This window comes from Micrasema longulum, unplaced genomic scaffold (assembly GCF_059751315.1).
Source record: "Micrasema longulum isolate JH-2025_06_02 unplaced genomic scaffold, ASM5975131v1 h1tg000333l, whole genome shotgun sequence".
NCBI classification, from domain to species: Eukaryota; Metazoa; Arthropoda; class Insecta; order Trichoptera; family Brachycentridae; genus Micrasema; species Micrasema longulum.
In genome coordinates, this window is record NW_028277537.1 from 564,025 (window position 1) to 585,091 (window position 21,067).

At 32.9% G+C, this 21,067-nt stretch overlaps 1 protein-coding gene across 1 annotated transcript in view; it reads right to left on the bottom strand.

Annotated features, from left to right (window-relative positions):
• Positions 1–21,067, bottom strand: part of LOC148282402 (adenylate kinase isoenzyme 5) — a 93,817-nt gene that overhangs the window by 68,326 nt on the left and 4,424 nt on the right. The gene's annotated exons all lie outside the window — the stretch shown is intronic.

Consider the following 21,067-nt stretch of genomic DNA (forward strand, 5'->3'; position numbering starts at 1 on the left):
TATATTGTATTTCTGACTGCACTTTTTATTTTATTTTGTTTGTTAATTATATTTTTTTGTCTGCGCCTTTTCTCATGTTGTTTCATGTCAAGTTTTATGTTACTGTATATAATTGTCTTTTTCGTTGAAATATATGTGTTTAAAATGGACTCCGTCCGTAAATTTATTGAAATAGAATTAATGAATGCATTTTTTTTTTACATCAAAATAAAATCTTTGCGTTTTTATAACTAACCCAAATATTTGATTTTGAGGGCCATTTTCAACGAGTTGTAAATAACTCACATTTAGAAAATGGGAATCAAGTTGGGGTAGAGTGGGATTCGAACCGCGGACCTTTGATCCGCAAGTCCGAGATACTAGCCACGGGAGGACAACCCGATTTTTTTATATTTTTTATTATTTAATTATAAAATATTCTTTTTGAGAATTAAATCCAGTACCCGGTGCATAGCTAGAAAATAGCATTATCAAAATAATTAAGCCTGCACAATAGTAATTGACTTTGAGTTTATAAATATTTATGTTCTTGAAGTCCTGGGTTAAATTTCTGGCAGGGTGAACGTGAAATATTGGTTTTAAGGGGGTTTTTTTTTAAAACGGGAGTTGCTTATTATGTACAAGTCTTATATACGAGTTTCGTATACTGCAAAGAGTATGTTGCTTCTCATTGATCTAACTACTGTGTGAGGATCTGTTAAAATTTCCTCACGTTAATTATTGTTATCTTTTATTTGTCATCTTGGATTTGTTATGTTTCTTTTTTACTTTTTCGCTGTTTTTTATTTTTAATATTTCCACTTAAACCAGCCAAAGACAGGTCATAAGCCCTGTAAATTCCTAGACTTCCATATTCCTTATTTAAGGTATTCTCCATCCCTGTTGTAATTTGTTAATCTTAATAACTCCCGAGGGGGTGAAATCCAGTCTTTTGTCTACAAACGTTTGAACAAACTCAAATATTGTAATGAAACCAACTGGTCCAAGAAGAAGTTTAAAAATTGGAAAATTATTTTCAGGCGTTGCCTAGTATGTGAAATAATTCAGTCGGAAGAATCTCTTCACAACAATAAAGGTTTCAGCCTTTTAACTTCATTAAAATCAACAAATGGAAAAATTGAAGAAATATGGATGTTCAAACATAGGCAAAATGGTCAATGTTACACAGTGTGTAAAGTGGCCACTTAAACCAGCCAAAGACAGATCATAATCCCTGTAAATAGACTAGACTTTCATATTCCCTTATTTAAAGTATTCTCCATCTCCGTTGTTTAGTTTTTATTATTCAACTATATTTAATATTATATATTACATAATGAATTGTTCACTGCTATGATTATTTCTGTAAAACGTTTTATTGTAAAAGGTTCTTTGAACCGTTGATAGATAAATAAATAATCGGCGGTGGCTTTGTAAAGGAACGAAGATTTCAAAGATTTTTTGAACTGCGATACTTCATTTTTCCTAGACTGGTACTTGAAGCCCAAAAATGATCACCTTAGCATCATGTAACACAGTGATTCTTAACCGAGGCGCCAGCGCCCCTTTGTGGGCGTTTTGAAGTTCTGGCGGGGCGTTTTTAATTTTTTAGCATTTGGCTGCAGAAGATCGAAAGAGAATTGAGTCAACAAGTTCATATAAAGTATAGGCCCATTCAAAAAAGTTAAAATATCCCCTATGAATAAAAGTTTTGTACCGTCTGAGGCTGGTAAACCATTTTTTATCAAACGTAGAAAGTGTCAGTTCAAATTTCAAAGATTAGTTTATTGCCTTACAAAATGACTGAGAAGCCAAAATAATTTTCAATCAATGTGATTATAATTCTTTTTGGGTTTGTTTTCGCCATTAATACCCTTTTCTGTGGAAAGAAGTAAAATAACCCATTGTAGCATTTCCATCTTCCTATTTAGTAGAGAAGGGTTTTAGTTCAGTAATGGCGGCCTCCGTGGTGTAGTGGGCAAGACGTTTGACTCACGCACAGAAGGTTCCGGGTTTGATTCCCGGTGAGAACACAAAAATTAAAATGTGATTTTTTTAAGCCTGGGTGCTCTGTGATGTAATTCACCACTGTAATTAGGCCTCCTGGCCTGTCGTGGTGCAAAAAAAATGTAAATGTAAAAAAAAGGAATAAATATTTTGAAAAAATCACCAAATCCATTACAAAATTCAGAGGGGAGATTTGAGGTTATATTTGACTAAACTTGAACCTAATATTACGAAATTGGCACAATCGGACGAGGCTCATAGATCTCATTAACTTTTTTTTAGTGTTTTGATAAAAAAAAAAAAATATTCACTACTTATTTAAAAAAATATTATTATCTGTATGTGATATTAATATGACATTAAATGGAATAAATACATAATATTTATAAAAAAACATAGTTTTTTTTTAACTTCTCATCATTTTTTGTTTGTAGGAGGAAATACATTGGATACAATACATGCCTACAAAGAGAAAAGTGTAAATTTTTTATTTCGATTTTTGTTCGGGGGGGGGGGGGGAAGAGGGGCTGGATAATTTTACTGTGGTTAAAGGGGCGATTCCTTTAATATGGTAGAGAAACACTAATGTAACAGATGGTCAAAATATTTTGCATTTGGCCTACAAATAGTGCGGAAAGGGGAGTGACTGTTTTATATAGAATTGCTTGTGTCTGCATTATTACATTTTATCTCATTGTAGCAAGTAAACGATTATAAATTCAATAATCATGTATGGTAAATAAATGTACTGGTATTAATAAATTTCTACAAGTCTACCGAAGTAAAATAATTATTTACCGCATCGGTGATCAAAACAACACGTGATAGTCATATTGCCTTCACCACGGCGCAATATACTTTCGAAATATTCCAATTAATTCGTAATTTAGTTGAGTAACATCGGATCCTTGCATTACTCCAGAGTTAGTGCAGGAAAACAAGATAAAATAAGGAATAGGAGCCACCGTACGGAATTTCTTTACCTACTCAACCTTGCTCGATGAAGTCGTGTTATTAAAAAGCCACAGACTACAAGGACATCACCTGTACATGCGAGTACTAGACAGTATAAAGTATCCAGTATCTACCCTTCAAACCGCACACCAATAAAATCGATACCCTTTACCCATACGATACCAAAGCTAATGTCAATCGCTTATTACGCTAAACCCAATGGGTGTTTTAATCGACTATTACTAAAATATGTAAGTAATTAATATATCATTCACCTGTATCCAGACAGATGCCCATAGTCCATGAAGATCACATATAGCTGTGCTGAATTTGGTCCGGAATAAAAAATAATACGCTCCACGTTTTAACAATCACCTTTTTTGTTATTGAAAAAATCACAACTGTTTATTTTATTTGAAAATAACGCGAGTTTTCATAACGAGTCGCTTGATCTTTTTAAATTTAATGCGACACATTTTCTTTAAATTTGTTTTTTTTTCCTAGTATTTGTTGCCACAATATCCACTTTTTATTTTTCAATAAAAACGCTATAAAACACGCGGTAAATATATGTAAATATTACATTTTTAACACGAAATATAAGTTATTTTATTGCGTTCGTGTAAGTTCTACTTGTGTTTGTCTCACATTTTATAAGCATGGAGGTTACTGGCCGGTATATTTTCGGTTAAGATAATTACAATTGTCTTTGTGGGAACACGAAATAACCAACTATCAAATTGTCCAAGTACTCGTATTTATATTTGCTGCGAAAGACTTTCAGCAGTACTGTTTAAATTGGAAATATATTTACAATCACCTAACGGTCATTATTTGTAGTGGTAACCAGAAGCACACGCGGTTAGGCGGACAGACGATGACCAAATGAAATACCGCTGCAATGTCGCTGTCAGTAAAAGCCTATCTCTTCATCGACAACGCAACGTAATATACAGTAAAATAGAGTCACTTTACCGAGTATACCATTTATTAGAACCGTCTAACCAATAAAATATATCGGACGATTTGTCCCTTAGAAAGGCGCTTAAATTTTTTTGCCTTAACCACAAAAAGCACAACACATGTAACGTACATTCCTATCCACGTATCAACTCGTGCGTTGTTATTTAGTAAACCGGGATATTTACATGTTTTTAAAAATATTTTAACGGTTATTATCCTTCTAAGAAGGCATATATTTTTTCAAAGGCTTATTGCTAAATAAGTATTTTTCTAAGAAAATACAAACAACCAGTTTTCCACCCATTAAGCTATCATTCAACAAATGTGAAATACATGCTTTGCACAATTGCCCGTTGGAAGTATTATGACATATCAATGCCATAGTTTACTTAAAAAGTCATTTTAAGCTCAAAATATTTGGTCATATTTAATCACAAAACATACTTGTTTACCAACGGCAAAATGTGTTTCGAATTGATAAACCATTTATGTTGAAGCATGGCAATTATAGAATGTTAGTATACCCCTAACGAAAATTACTTAAAATTTTTATTTTAATTTGCGAAAACGGCTTGGGTACCAATTTTCTGGATTTTAATTTTCTATCATTTCTCTATCGGAATGATCATACCCTTCCTTCCCATAAGCTTTAAACTTTTCGGACGTCATTTTTTCATATATTTTTTAAAAACAAACACTTCCCCTTTTCCCCTTTTCCGCACCCCAAAAATGAACCGATTTTTTTTAAAGAAACATTTTCAAAAAATATATTTTTTTGTCTTCGCGATATACGAGTAGCTACTATATTTGTATATCGTGCGGACGGTCGCTAAAACTTGGCGCTTTTAAGGGCTTTAGATATCTGAAATGGGTAAAAATTCATGGATACGGGAAAATACATGAATACGTTTGTATAAAAAAATAGTCAGACCGCGTAGAATGTTATAATAATTTATCGGTTACTTTAAAAATATCTACTGATGTATTTGATATATATAATATTGTTTTTCTTATTTTAGGTTTTAATTTGCGGCAGGTAACAAGTACCTGCTATTTGCACCACTGCTACCCCACAATTGAATGTGTTGTGTTTATTAACAAATTACAACAGAGATAGAGAACATTTTAGAGAAGTGAATGTGGCAGTCTAGGCATTTACTGGGCTTATGACCTGTCGTTGGCTTGTTTAAGTGGCCACTTTACACACTATGTTTGAACATCCATATTTCTTCAATTCTTCCATCTGTTGATTTTAGTGAAGTTAAAAATCTGAAACCTTTATTGTTGCGAAGAGACAAATTTAATCGAATTATTTTACATAGCAGGCAACGCCTGAAAACAATTTTTTAAATTTCCTTTTGGACCAGTTTGTTTTATTTCAATATTTTGAGATTTTCCAAATGTTTGTAGACAAAAGACTGGAATTTCACACCTCAGTTCAGCCTTCTCTAAAATGTTCCCCATCTCTGTTGCAATTCGTCAATCTTAATGACTCCCTAGTGGGTGAAATCCAGTGATTTGTTTACGTTTATTTATTTATTGACGGCCTTAGCCATTTCGTGCAGTTTACATACATGTTATTTGAACAAAAAAGAATTAAAAAATACAGAAAATAATGCTTAAGCTAAAGATAAAAATAATGACAGTAAATTAGAACAAAGGTATAGAAAATACCTATAGTCCTTAAAATATAGCTTGATTAGAATGACAGTTATCAAAATAATTTCATTAGTGATGAGAAATTACTGATCACTGATCAAATCGATTTTATCAGTTATTTCATGCAATCATAAAACCCTGTTTCCAAAAATTTATATAAAAACGCAAATACAAGCCTATTATAATGTGTTTGGTACAATTATTCACCAAAAAATAAGATATGTATACTTTTTTCATGAACAACATCAAATTAATTCTTTTTTTATTCGATCAATTTACATTGATCAATTTGTCCCATCTCTAACGTTTTTGCAAAATGATGTAACCTTTTAAGAACGTCGTTAATAATTAGGTTTATTTTAGTTTTTTTTTTGTTTTAACGCTGATTTTATATATTTATGTTGATTTATGTGTCACGCATTGTATTAAAAAATAAATTAACACGCCAGATACGAATGGTTTTTCGCGTGTCAATATAAATAACTCTTCTGACGTTACTACAAAGTTATGTCGTTACTTTTTCTGACAAACGTCATTCTAATCAAGCTATATTTTAAGGACTATAAGTCTTAGAGTGGCTCAGTTTAGCTATGGCATCCCCCACACTCTTCTTGACATTAACAAGAGATCAGCTAAACGCAGAAAGATTCAGCCCAAGAAACTCCAAGTCACTGGAGGATGTTACTGGGACATTCTTGACGTTGGGGAATTAAAGCCATAGTTAGGTTTAGAAGATTTGACATGCAAAAGATTATTGTTTCTAGTGACACGGGAGGGAACATGGAAGAAGATCGTTTGTAACAAAGAAGGGACATCACTTATTAAGTTCAGTATTTTAAAAATATATATAAAGTCAAACTCTGTTCTGCGGTTAACCAACGAAGACATTTGTACATGTTTTTCTATATCAGCGTAGGAATAGGTTCCTCTTTCGAAGCCAAGTAACCATGCGACTCTTGTCAGAAAACGATGCTGGATGGACTCCAAATAGTCAGTATGATTCTGATAGTACGGAGACCAATTACACTAGCATATTCTAAATGGGGTCGAATTAATGAACAATAAAGTAATTTAATGGTGCTAATATATACAGGGTCTTCATTAAACCCTGTCAAATCTGAAACCACGATGATCAGTATGAGCAAGAAGACATATTGGCACATGAAAATATTTTTTTAGAACGAACAAAATTTAAAAAAATAAAATATCCAAAAAGCAAATGGTTGTTTACTTCTGCAGAGGTGAAACGAGGAGGGGGAAGGGGGGAGTCTGATACTGCACCGCGCTCCTTTCACCTTTCCCCTGCAGAAGTAAGCAACCATTTGTTTTTTTTTAATATTTTAATTTTAAAATATTTGTTCTAAATTTTTTTTTTAATATGCTTATATGTCTTTCTGCCCATACTGATCATCGTGGTTTCAGATGTGACAGGGTTTAAAGAACACCCTGTATGTTTTATAATATAGTAAAATACATTTGTAAACCGTGGTTATTGATTATGAAAACATGATTTTATTATAATGAGACCGAATTTCTCAGTAACATTTATTAGAACATTACATTTATTTGAATACGCACCATTTCAAGGAAATTTATTAAATAATTAATCAAATTATTTGGTCTACAGATACCTTTTTCTTAGGAAATGATTCGGGGTATTATTTTTTTTTTAATAGTATGTCACTGGCATTTACAATACATAATTAAAAGTAATCATGGATATTAGTGGCTATGTTCTACATAGTTTCCTAGTCACAAGTTATGGGTAATGCGCCTCCCCACCCGCCACCCGCGGCTCGGGGAGGGGATGAGGCAACCCCAATAGTATCCAGCTATAGAAAATTGACGCCCATTGTGAATATTTTATTAGCCCGGCCTCGGAGACATTCGTCTGGTGGGAAATAATGTCGGAAAACATCTGAGAAAATTTTAATATTCTTTGAATCGTTCCGATCGTTATATTATTCGGGTCTTCTGGAAGTTTGTATTCGAATGGCGTCAGCTTTTCAGATAAAGGTAATGTATTATCATTACTCATTTAGTCACGTTACACATACTAGATTCTTATACTGAATTACTGTTTTTGCAATAGGTAAGTACTATGAGCCATGAGCAATCCGTTCAGAGAACGCATGGAACCATTGGTTCCCCTAAATTTAGCCAAATAATGTTTATAAAATAGCATGTTTTATAAATTAATTATCAGTCATGATACCTTACATTTGGATTACTATAAACAAATAATGTGATAATATTTTTCCTAATAATCGCGACAAATTACGGAGGAGTTTTACTATCACCTTATATAAAAATGTTAAAAAGCAACCTAACCCCAAACACATCCATTCGTCAGCACTGTCATGCGCGTACTGATCGGCGCGTGGGTACTTGCTTCTGGCTGGCTACGTATCCGATCTCAAGCAAAGAACGATCGCGATGGAACCAAATTCGAAATTCCGCAATCCGGGCGCAGGCGCAGACTAAAATTCTCACTAGGCTACGGAAGCGATTGAAACATACCGATACATTATTTTTCGTAGATTTTTTATGAAGTAAGACTATGCGGCCGCAACGCCGCGCAGCACGGATGCGATTTTGATATTTTGGCACTGAACATAATATTATAATTATTATTTTGTGATGGAGTAGGATTGCAAAATATAATGTAGCATTTAGTTCAAACATAACATAAATAATAATGCTTTTTTTTTATTTTTCGGGTTTAAATAATGACCAATTCTTTTTCGCTGAAAAGTCATGTTTTTCCATAAGATAATATATATTTTGGTTTTACTGCATTTTAGTCAAATAAAATAGAACACCACAAAATACTTCACAGTTATTTATTATGGTATACAGAGTGAAGTTGGTTGATTTGTTAAAACAATTTATTACTAGATATGCAAAATTATTGTTTTTATATGTATATAGTATTTAGATTGTCTTTAATTTCTTAAGGGCAGTGCATATTATTATGTACTAATTCCATATAAATAAATTGCTTCCCTAATCGAAAACTCCACCGCACGCCCCTGGTAGGTACGTAATGTTGGGTACAGTTTACAATAAATCGACGGGTCCTACGTATATTATCGAATCTGCATTTTGCGAGGTTCACAGGAGAGCAAAAACAAAGCTTGATATATTTTTAAGAGGCTATCAGATACTGTAGTATTGCCAAACATGTGTCTACTGAAATACGATACTTATTTATTGACTTATAAACAATTTACTACACATTTTTTGAGACATAAGTCATAACTTCATAGGACTAAAAGTCCTGTGTTGAGTTAGAACGAGTAATTAGTTAACACAGACATAAGAGTATATTTCCATATAGACTCATGGTTTTTTTATTATTTTTTTATTAAATTGAAAACATATACATAATTATACACAATATTCCCAAGGAGTTTAAAAAAAAACTCATTTAGGGACATACAGATAAAAAATTTATTTAAAGACGTTTTTATGTTTAAAACTATAATATTATTTAAAAAGCAGAAAAATTAAAATTATGATATTCTACAAATTAAAAAGGGTATGAAAAATACTTAAAAATAACAAAATAAACATAATACTAGGCATGGAAATAAATTCAAAATGATGTATACATTATGCAATCTGAGAAAGAAAATTTTAAAAATATAAAAAGTTTAAAAATTACATGTATGTATGTATACAAACTGAACTAGTACATAATAATTAAATTAAATATGCGCACACCCAATACAGGTTAAAAGAATTTATCAAAAACGTATTAAAATTACGTATACAACCTAAAAAAGTATAAAAAAACACAAATAACATTTAAATAGTATTAAAAACTACATATACAAGCAAAAACGGTAAAATATTAAAAGTTATATGTTCAAGATGCGCATTCTCTGGATAAACTAACATTATTGTTGGCAATTCTACAGTATCTGATGGCTTCTCAGAAAAATATTAAGCTTTGTTTTGGTTCTCCTCTAAACCTTACAAAATGCAGATTCAATAGTATACGTAGGGGCCGTCGAAATATCAGCGGCCGAAAATCGTAATCTATAATATTTTTTTTCAACGATGCAATTGTTTTATCATAAAAAAAAATGTACAACTTATATAATGATCAACAAATAAATAACAATAGAGATTTCAGAGAAAAAAACATGGAAGAAAATTACGTGGCTTATGACCTGTCACTGGCTGGTATAAGTGGTCACTTATATCAGCTCGTAACATTCAGCATTTTGCCTCTCTTTGAACATCCATATGTCTACAATTCTTCCGTCTGTTGATTATAGTGAAGAAAAACGTTTATTTATGTGAAGATTTTCATCTGATTGAATTAATCAAAATATACTTTGCAACGCCTGAAAACTATTTCCAATTTTGTCTACAAACATTTGGACAAACTTGAAATAATAAAATCACAAAAGTCAACAGATGGAAGAGTTGAGGAAATGTGGATGTTCAAACATGGGCAGAATGATGAATGTTACACAGTGTGTAAAGTGGCCACTTAAACCAGCCAATGACAGGTCATAAGCCCTGTAAATGCCTAGACTTCCATATTCCCTTCTCAGAATTTTTTTCCCTCTCTGTTGAAATAAATTTAAATATGATTTATTTATATTTAGAAACACAAAAAAACAATATTTAAAATTGGCAAAAGGGCGGCAGGGTAAAATAGGAAAAAAATATAGCAAAATTTAAATTACGTAAAACCTCAACCGAATAGTTTTGTAAAAGACCTCAATATTTTTAAAACCCTTCTGAAAAAGTAGCTATACCTTTTTATTTGTTTCAATTCTTAATAGAGTTTTATTTTTGTTTTTATTTGATTTTCTGTTTTTTCATTTTTAATAAAAACACGTCTATTAATTATTGTTATTTTTGCGCGATCTAAAATGAGCTAACATTTGTAAGTAAATTTTAATTGATATATATATATATATATATATAAAAATATATATATATATATATATATCGTGGGTATACTGGCAAAAAGCTTTAACTCTAAAATCCCTGTTTTGAGAATTCAAGCATTTAAGTTTTGTTCCAATTTTACTCTTTTATGTCTTATTTAAATATAGTAAGATGTTAAGTGCTCATTCCAAACTAAAACCACACCAAAAATTCAGAACGCTTTTTTTCTATGCAATTAAGGGCTTTTCTAGAGAATTACTATTCTGAGGAACTAGGTTATTCCAGAATATTATATTTAGGATATTTGTCGCACTAACTTTGATGGTCATTTATTTAAATTTATTTCAACAGAGAGGGAAAAAGTTTTCGAGAAGAAATTTGGAAGTCTAGGCATTTACAGGGCTTATGACCTGTCATTGGCTGGTTTAAGTGGCCACTTTACACACTGTGTAACATTCACCATTCTGCCCATGTTTGAACATCCACATTTCCTCAACTCTTCCATCTGTTGACTTTTGTGAAGTGAAAGAGCTGAAACCTTTATCACGTGGGTGAGATTCATCCGGCTGAACCAAATCACCTACTAGGCAACGCCTGGAAACAATTTTCCAATTTTTATACTTCTTCTTTTACCAGGTAGTAATTCAACAATGTTTGATTATGTCCAAATGCTTGTAGACTGGCTGGATTTCCTCCCTAGGGAGTTGTTCATATTTAAATTTATTTCAACAGAGAGGGAAAAAGTTTTCGAGAAGAAATTTGGAAGTCTAGGCATTTACAGGGCTTATGACCTGTCATTGGCTGGTTTAAGTGGCCACTTTACACACTGTGTAACATTCACCATTCTGCCCATGTTTGAACATCCACATTTCCTCAACTCTTCCATCTGTTGACTTTTGTGAAGTGAAAGAGCTGAAACCTTTATCACGTGGGTGAGATTCATCCGGCTGAACCAAATCACCTACTAGGCAACGCCTGGAAACAATTTTCCAATTTTTATACTTCTTCTTTTACCAGGTAGTAATTCAACAATGTTTGATTATGTCCAAATGCTTGTAGACTGGCTGGATTTCCTCCCTAGGGAGTTGTTCATATTTAAATTTATTTCAACAGAGAGGGAAAAAGTTTTCGAGAAGAAATTTGGAAGTCTAGGCATTTACAGGGCTTATGACCTGTCATTGGCTGGTTTAAGTGGCCACTTTACACACTGTGTAACATTCACCATTCTGCCCATGTTTGAACATCCACATTTCCTCAACTCTTCCATCTGTTGACTTTTGTGAAGTGAAAGAGCTGAAACCTTTATCACGTGGGTGAGATTCATCCGGCTGAACCAAATCACCTACTAGGCAACGCCTGGAAACAATTTTCCAATTTTTATACTTCTTCTTTTACCAGGTAGTAATTCAACAATGTTTGATTATGTCCAAATGCTTGTAGACTGGCTGGATTTCCTCCCTAGGGAGTTGTTCATATTTAAATTTATTTCAACAGAGAGGGAAAAAGTTTTCGAGAAGAAATTTGGAAGTCTAGGCATTTACAGGGCTTATGACCTGTCATTGGCTGGTTTAAGTGGCCACTTTACACACTGTGTAACATTCACCATTCTGCCCATGTTTGAACATCCACATTTCCTCAACTCTTCCATCTGTTGACTTTTGTGAAGTGAAAGAGCTGAAACCTTTATCACGTGGGTGAGATTCATCCGGCTGAACCAAATCACCTACTAGGCAACGCCTGGAAACAATTTTCCAATTTTTATACTTCTTCTTTTACCAGGTAGTAATTCAACAATGTTTGATTATGTCCAAATGCTTGTAGACTGGCTGGATTTCCTCCCTAGGGAGTTGTTCATATTTAAATTTATTTCAACAGAGAGGGAAAAAGTTTTCGAGAAGAAATTTGGAAGTCTAGGCATTTACAGGGCTTATGACCTGTCATTGGCTGGTTTAAGTGGCCACTTTACACACTGTGTAACATTCACCATTCTGCCCATGTTTGAACATCCACATTTCCTCAACTCTTCCATCTGTTGACTTTTGTGAAGTGAAAGAGCTGAAACCTTTATCACGTGGGTGAGATTCATCCGGCTGAACCAAATCACCTACTAGGCAACGCCTGGAAACAATTTTCCAATTTTTATACTTCTTCTTTTACCAGGTAGTAATTCAACAATGTTTGATTATGTCCAAATGCTTGTAGACTGGCTGGATTTCCTCCCTAGGGAGTTGTTCATATTTAAATTTATTTCAACAGAGAGGGAAAAAGTTTTCGAGAAGAAATTTGGAAGTCTAGGCATTTACAGGGCTTATGACCTGTCATTGGCTGGTTTAAGTGGCCACTTTACACACTGTGTAACATTCACCATTCTGCCCATGTTTGAACATCCACATTTCCTCAACTCTTCCATCTGTTGACTTTTGTGAAGTGAAAGAGCTGAAACCTTTATCACGTGGGTGAGATTCATCCGGCTGAACCAAATCACCTACTAGGCAACGCCTGGAAACAATTTTCCAATTTTTATACTTCTTCTTTTACCAGGTAGTAATTCAACAATGTTTGATTATGTCCAAATGCTTGTAGACTGGCTGGATTTCCTCCCTAGGGAGTTGTTCATATTTAAATTTATTTCAACAGAGAGGGAAAAAGTTTTCGAGAAGAAATTTGGAAGTCTAGGCATTTACAGGGCTTATGACCTGTCATTGGCTGGTTTAAGTGGCCACTTTACACACTGTGTAACATTCACCATTCTGCCCATGTTTGAACATCCACATTTCCTCAACTCTTCCATCTGTTGACTTTTGTGAAGTGAAAGAGCTGAAACCTTTATCACGTGGGTGAGATTCATCCGGCTGAACCAAATCACCTACTAGGCAACGCCTGGAAACAATTTTCCAATTTTTTATACTTCTTCTTTTACCAGGTAGTAATTCAACAATGTTTGATTATGTCCAAATGCTTGTAGACTGGCTGGATTTCCTCCCTAGGGAGTTGTTCATATTTAAATTTATTTCAACAGAGAGGGAAAAAGTTTTCGAGAAGAAATTTGGAAGTCTAGGCATTTACAGGGCTTATGACCTGTCATTGGCTGGTTTAAGTGGCCACTTTACACACTGTGTAACATTCACCATTCTGCCCATGTTTGAACATCCACATTTCCTCAACTCTTCCATCTGTTGACTTTTGTGAAGTGAAAGAGCTGAAACCTTTATCACGTGGGTGAGATTCATCCGGCTGAACCAAATCACCTACTAGGCAACGCCTGGAAACAATTTTCCAATTTTTATACTTCTTCTTTTACCAGGTAGTAATTCAACAATGTTTGATTATGTCCAAATGCTTGTAGACTGGCTGGATTTCCTCCCTAGGGAGTTGTTCATATTTAAATTTATTTCAACAGAGAGGGAAAAAGTTTTCGAGAAGAAATTTGGAAGTCTAGGCATTTACAGGGCTTATGACCTGTCATTGGCTGGTTTAAGTGGCCACTTTACACACTGTGTAACATTCACCATTCTGCCCATGTTTGAACATCCACATTTCCTCAACTCTTCCATCTGTTGACTTTTGTGAAGTGAAAGAGCTGAAACCTTTATCACGTGGGTGAGATTCATCCGGCTGAACCAAATCACCACCCACGTGATAAAGGTTTCAGCTCTTTCACTTCACAAAAGTCAACAGATGGAAGAGTTGAGGAAATGTGGATGTTCAAACATGGGCAGAATGGTGAATGTTACACAGTGTGTAAAGTGGCCACTTAAACCAGCCAATGACAGGTCATAAGCCCTGTAAATGCCTAGACTTCCAAATTTCTTCTCGAAAACTTTTTCCCTCTCTGTTGAAATAAATTTAAATATGAACAACTCCCTAGGGAGGAAATCCAGCCAGTCTACAAGCATTTGGACATAATCAAACATTGTCATTTATTTAAGTTAAACAAGTTCCTTTAAGTAAAGGATGTTTAGTTCACATTACATTGTTACTATATTTATGATATTCGACGTCCACTCTGCCAGAGGGATCAAGCACAAGATCTCAAGTAGACGAATACGACAACCACTACACTACAAGGCGGTCTTAACGCCACTAGATTTTTTTTTTAAACGATGTGTTTAAAACATTTATTCAGGGTTCTGGTTTTATTTCACACACAGAACTGTATTGTGAAAAAAGAAAAAAAAACATTCATTGATGTGTAAAAAGAAAATAGTATTGGAAACAAAGTTTTAAAATTGTTTCACAAACAGTAACAGAGCAATGGCTGAGAATTTTGATGAACAGGTATTTGAACATTGTTTTTCTGTCTCTCTCTCGCAAATGCCTCACCGATACTGTGCGAAAAAGATAACTGCACCTCGGACAGATTATGCCAAAGTTAAATTGACAAAATCAACGCTTCGTTTTCCGCATTCAAAAACTGAACCGATTTGATTGTTTTTTTTTTCTTCTATGTTTACACTTTTTGCGTTTTTCAAAAAAAGTTGTCATATTTGTATACCGTATCTCCGAAGACGATAAATAAAACTGGGCGCTTTTTAGGGGTTTTGGGGGTCCTAGTTATCAAAATAAACAATTTATCGAAAAAACAAAAAAATAAGAGCACGCCAATGGTAAATATCTAATATATCTTACCCCTTTCCCGAAATCGTTTATAAAGACAAGTCTTTCTTCGGTTTTGCATATTCACCAACAATTTAAAAAAACTAATTTAGCGAAAATCCAATATTGCTTCACAATCAAACCGTGAAAATAACAAAACATATAAACTTTAGAAGCTTTCATTGTACCCCACACAGAAGTATTGTAAATTTGCGATCAATCAAATACACACGGTGAATGGTGAGTACATTCACCTTTTCCCGTTCTAGTTTTCAGAAGGAGGAATTCCAGTTGTTGATTTTCCTGAAGATAAAGAGCTGAAACCTTTATTGATGCGTCTGAGATTCACCTGGCTCAATTATTTCACCCACATACCAGGGGCCTTATGCTGGACTCGTTCGTCTTTAGAATCGTATGCGACTTCCGTAATTCGACGAGTCACAGCATTCTTGAACCACGCATACGAATGTAGTCGATTGAAAACCAATCGGCTTTATCTCGAGTACCGCAAAGCACTTCACATTGACAATCGAATGCGAAATCGTAACTTCAGATGTCAAACTTACTTCTTGTAAAACGCTCGGCATCCATATTTGAATGACGATGTTTGTGTATTTTTGTTATATTTATATTTTAACTTAAAATTGACAACACTGATCAATGGTATGATGATGTCAGTTACAACAAATATAACTGTACTAATCTTCAATCCATTATCAAAAGAAGTTTAACTAGAAAAATTATTTTTAAATTATTTTATCGCTCGTCAATATCAAAATGTGTTTTTGAAATCCATTAAATGAATATGAAATATTTCTAATAACACGTGGATGTGGATGTCGTGTCAAAGGCAAATAATAATTATAAATGTTGCAGTGTCTTTGTAAAACATTTTCTTTTACTTTTTTCATAATATTCCGTAAACAAAATATTCAACGGAAGAAGTCCGACAAGAAACAATAAAAGTTTACGTGTGGCGAGATGCCTAATCGACTATTGTCGAATGGGTGACAAAATGTCACATCTTTCCTGCATAAGGCTCCAGGGCCCCGATTACAATGGGAAGTTAACAAAGTTATCTTCAACATTTAAGTTTGTAAGTGAAAATTCTTGATGGAAGTTCATTTTATTTTATTACATAAATAAAAGACGAGTGATACTTTAATGATAAATTTTATATACAACCTTGTGGATTATCGATGGGGAGTCCGATCTCGCCCGTGCTAGCTTAATTTTTCATGGACTTTATTGAAAATAAAATAGTAAATTCAAAACTATTTCCATATGTTAAATTCTATCGTCAATATGTCGAGGACATCACTATTTTGTGGGTTGGAACAAAACGCCAGCTTGATATGTTCCGTTTAGAAATAAACTCAGTTAATAAGTCAATCCAATTAACAATGAAGTTAGGAGGGGAAAAAATCAACTTCTAAGACTTAACATTAAATATAGAATCAAACAAAATACATTTAAATATTTTTAGGAAACCAACGTATAGTGATAACATTATGCATAATAATTATTGACATCATATTTCACATAAATTGTATATATTTTATTCGTACCGCTTAACAAACATAATTTTAACAATGAGTTAAACACAATTAAATCTATCGCGGTTTACCGCGTTTATACGCGGTTATTTATAACAGATATAATAATACATTAGTTGATAACCTAATAAGAAAGAAACAAAAACGTCTCGTAAATAATAAATTAACCCAAAGTTTGACAACAAATAATAATAATAATAAAGATCAAAAGCGTTGGGGAAAATTTTCGTATATTGGAAAAACTATTGATAAAATTGGACAAATAATAAATATAAATAAATGCACCGCAGCCTTTTACAATAATAATTCCTTGGGTAATTTGTTGGTTAATACTAAAGACAAAAAAGATAAGTTTTTAAACTCAGGAACTTACCTTCTTAATTGTAACGACTGTAAAAATACACGCTACGTAGGCCAAACGGGTAGAGCCTTTAAAACACGCATAAAAGAGCACATACAATCTTGGTCTAATAATAAAGATAATTAATATTTTGCCAATCATTTGATAGAAAATAAACATTCCTTTGATTTAAAAAAAATGTAAAAATATTTTATTAATATTTAAAGCATTAACTTTGTGGTCAAACATTTTACTAAATGTTATTAAATATTTGTATATAACCACTTACCGACTTTTATAACCGATAGACATAGAAAAGTCGGTAAGTGGTTATATACAAATATTTAATAACATTTAGTAAAATGTAAAAATAATTCATATTGCACCTAAATGCCATAAACTTGACAAACTAGAAATTCTCAGAATTAATAGATTAAAAAATAAACCTGACGTAGAATTATTTAATGAACAGATAACACACGTGCATTCTCCATTACTTTACCCATTGTAATATATTTTTGCTAATGACTTTTTACCCTTTGTTTTTCAGAAATCATAATTGACAAAAATCACACTCACGAAGGATGGGCCACTAAAAATAAAATACAACTCATTAAAATAGCATTATATCAACTCATTAGTTAACCGGAAAAAGTTTTTGATAATGATCCTTAAGATAAAAATAAGTTTATTTAATTTACTTTATTATAATTCTGAATATATTCTTAGCTCTGTTTTGTATAAATACATTGAACTCCTTAATAAAGATACCAGTCTCGAAGATGTCGCAAAAACGATGAAACCGGTCACTGGATTTTATAAATTTGTAGATTAAAGTATCGCTCGTCTTTTATTTATATAATAAAAAAGTTATCTTCGACTGTCATAAAGGAAAACCTATATTTGTGGACAAAAATGAGTATATTTGCATGAACATTTAAAGTATCGTCATCGGTAACCTATTTTTTATACTTTTTTATTTTATAAATTTATTGCATAAAACCAGTTTATATATTTAATAACAGGGAATCTATATAAAACAAATTAATATAAAATGAAAACGGAGTGTTCTCTGTTTATGATAGTCTCCATCTAACATGGCTCAGCCTGTTCTAAGATGGAGATTTTTTATCTTTTAGAGCATAAGTAGTCCTATACTAATAAAACAATAACATTAAAAAAACTTAAACTACTTAATTATAAATGCCTAGCTAATCAAATGTAAGAAATTAAAAATCGTTATTATACAAATATAAAGTATATAATATATGTACCAAGAATACATGTTGCTTAAACATAAATAATATAGTATAATATATAATAAAAAAACAAATATAAAGCAATAAAATACATAAAAATATAAATAATATGTGTACCAATTATATAAAGTACATACTACGTTTTTTTATTTACATATATTTTTCAAGAAAATCTCTCGCTACACTATTTATATGTGCAGTTATTTTTATTTTCAAATTTGTTTTACATTTTGAGTCCTTTATACTTTGCAATAAATCATTAAATATTTTTTAAGCAACTACGTTATATTGCTTTTTACCAAAGGCGGTTGATAAAAATGGGACAATACAGTTAATTTGTGTTGCTGAACGAGTGTTTATATTTTGTTGGGTTCTATAATTGAACATTTTTAGAAGAAAAAAATTGTATGCATATTCTCATAAATGAGTAGTTTTACTTTTTGACCCATTAGTTTCTTTGTAGACGTGGCTCAGTACGCAACTCCTGATTTGAATTCAACTATGCCGTGTTGTGTCCTTTTAAAGTGTAAAAATACTACTAGGAGCTTAAAGAAACAGGATGGGATCACATTTCATGTGTAATCAGCAAATTAATGTGTAAGTAGCAAATGCATTACTTAAAAATTGAATTATTTTTCCATCTGTCAAGATTGTCGAGGAAACAAAACGGAAATTTCGTTGGTGTTGCCAGGGTAGTAATATGTTTACCCTACTTTGCTAATCTAATTAGTGAAATTTGGACCTCGGATTAAACAACCCTGTGGTGAACATTTGACCGACATTATCTTCAAAACATCAAATATTATTTAACATGATATAAAAATATCCGTTTTATGTAAAATTAAATTTGTTTTATATTTTAAGTTTAAAGTTTATTAATTCAATTACTCTTATTAAATAACCCTTTACTTATCTACTCTGTTGTGTCAATCAATATTTCCGCGTGCACAATAAAATTTTAGAGAAATTAACAGATTCCTTTTTTTACCTTACATTTGTGTTATGATTTTTTTCCCATCGTACAACATTAAGCGGTGACATCACGAATGCGCGCGGTGAAAGTGTGGCATAGTAGGGGGATTATTGGACACAGTCCGATGTACTCAAATATGATTCTACGCTCCTTCTGGCCTATTCTTATTCTATGTTTTACTATTAACGTTTTACTCGCCAACATTGGCGGGTTGAATTTTTAACTAACGTTTACAGAGTTTTACTATCCACCTTTAGTTACTATGGATGGAACAACTCATTTTTTATATTTTGGACTATTACTACAGGTTTTTTACTATTACTAACGCTCATACAACCGGGCCTTAGCCAATCGGCGCAGGATAACGAGGTATTGCACACTTTTTTTGGTTTTCCTTTGGGCAACAGCAAATCACATAATGACGAAACAAAAATATTTAAATGTCAAACTCAATGTCACTTGGCGAAAAATTAATTATCGAAAAAACGTTTGCTGAACCAGCTAATGGCAGGCAAGCCAATGTTCGGGCAGGACAACGTCTGTCGGGTCCGCTAGTATTTGTATGAAAATTCAAAGTATCTTAGTCGGTAACCGGTAATTGAACATGTTAAGAAAAAAAAATTGTAAACATATTCTATTTTTCATACTGAAAACCTTTTTTTACTTTGTAGATAAAATTGAAGATAAATCTGATCTTTTCATCAGAATACGTACCCTGGGTGGTATTCTAAACGTAAAAGCGCGCGTAGAAAACGGTTTTTTAACGCGTATTTGCGTACTAAATAGGTACACGCTAACAGAGCGATCTCTTCGCGCGCAATTCCGTTCAGAGTACCAGCTCAGTGGTGATATTCAAAACGCTCTCGCGGCCGTAGAAACCACTTTTATCTCGTATATTTTGTATGTAAATACATGAGATAAAAGTATTGTCTACGGCCGCGAGAGCGGTTCAGAGTAGCGCCGCTGGAACCCGACACGAGCGTATCAAAGGTAGGGTCGGATGAGGAACAGAGTAACACGGGGTACACTATAACATAACAATACAGTACAAAGTACAACTCCAACTTTCCGGTTAACGATTGCCAGATTTTATTGCTTTCGAAATAATACAGCAAATTGGAATCACATTAAAAACTGATTTCAACGTTTCCAGCTACATTAATTGGAAAATTAAATTAAAATTAAAAACGTTTCTTTTAATTTTTATTTCCAGATAGCGTCGCAGCTAGGAGCTTGCCAGGCGGGCGGCTGCCAGGGCGTTACTCTGTAGACCCACGGCTGTGGGAGAAAAAGATGGCTTTCTTTTCTCTTTCTCTTCCTATAAAATAAGTTTTGAGGGGCATAAAATCCAAATCTTCCCAGGAGTGCTCATGGCATTATCTACAACACTGTTTTCTAATGACGATTTGGATATTTGGCAATTCAGATGACTGGAGTTCGATAATAAGCGGATACGCGGAGATACAATAAAGTTTTTTCTACATCCAATGAGAGTTAAATATACGCCATCTTAATACAGATCTAATTTGATAACAGTATTTATGGTTTTTACAGTAATTGCAAAATGTTGTATTTATTAGTGTGAAGTAGTGATTTTTAAAAATAAATTTTGTTGCTATTTTTAAATACTTAGGTATTGGTGAGTAAATGTATTTCCTATTTAATATTTGTTTGCAGGCCACTTAATAAATCAAACAACCCTGCCAGTTATTCTAATTTAACCTTTTGAAATTGAAAGGAAATAATTTTAATACCCATTGGGGCAAAGTGTAACGGGGCACAATATAACACTGTTAGGTGATAGGTTATTTTGTTACCGTCAAATTTTCCAGAAAAAAAAAAAAATATTTTGTTGGCTGGATGCTGAGTG